The 1,065-nt window shown below is 43.3% G+C and overlaps 1 protein-coding gene across 1 annotated transcript in view; it reads right to left on the reverse strand.

Moving 5' to 3' along the window:
* MIA2 (MIA SH3 domain ER export factor 2) overlaps positions 1–1,065 on the reverse strand; it is a 110,444-nt gene that overhangs the window by 3,885 nt on the left and 105,494 nt on the right. The window lies entirely within an intron of this gene.

Here is a 1,065-nt window from a genome sequence, read left to right on the forward strand (position 1 = left end):
GTGGAGGGAAAGTGAGGGAGAAAGGGGAAACAGATTACAAGGATCTACATATAACCTCCTCCCTGGGGGACAGACAACGGAGAAGTGGGTGAAGGGTGACGTCGGATGGTGTAAAATATGACAAAATGATAATGATTTATAAATTATCAAGGGTTCATGTGAGAGAGGGGAGGTGGGGAAGGGAAAAATGAGGAGCTTATACCAAGGGTTTAAGTAGAAAGCAAATGTTTTGAGACTGACAATGGCAACATATGTACAAATGTGCTTGACACAATGGATGGATGGATGGATTGTGATGAGATGATTTTTTTTAAATTGCTTCACCTCTGGGAACATTCCTGCCATGTCAGTTACCAATTCTCTCATCCTCATCTCATTTACTTCCCCCATGACACCTGCTGGTGGAGGCCTGAGGCTTCCAGTCCTCTCCTTGTTCTCCGTTTCCTTCTTTCTTCACTCATTTCCCTAACTAGATCCCCAAATTCATCACTTAAGCCAGTCATTAATATCTTCACCTACTGCTCATTTTTCACGTTTGACAATATCTCAAGCACAGCTTAACCCAGCTCTCACCTGCCATTTTGTCTGTACCTGTGAATGCCACCCCTACAGGCTGTGGCCCTCCAGTGTCCTTTCAGCTGCACACTTAGTGCCCCAGCCACTTACAGCTCTCCGTAACTTCCTGTGACCAAGCTGATAAACATATCTGCAACTATATCCCTCTAACTTTTCTTCTTCCTCTATTATGGAAACGGTTCTTTCCAGCCAATGTGTCTCTGGCCCAGTGCTGAGAATCACGTTCCTCCAGTCTCCTCTGAGATCCTCCTCCCTTTGTGCTAGGTCCATTTTAGCAAATCTCTCCCAACTACTTTTTAAAAATGAGAGCACCAATCAGAATCCCCCTTCAACTACCTCTCATTCACAATCCAGGGTTGCTCTATATACATTGTTCACAATTCCTTCCATTAGTCCTTACTTTAATTGAAATGTATAGAATCACTCTGAGTTGGAATTGGCTTGACATTACTTTGTTGTTTTTATTTGTAACATCCACTACTCCAGTGA

The sequence above is a fragment of the Echinops telfairi genome, unplaced genomic scaffold, assembly GCF_000313985.2.
Source record: "Echinops telfairi isolate 266 unplaced genomic scaffold, ASM31398v2 ScPeMD7_18;HRSCAF=68, whole genome shotgun sequence".
NCBI classification, from domain to species: Eukaryota; Metazoa; Chordata; class Mammalia; order Afrosoricida; family Tenrecidae; genus Echinops; species Echinops telfairi.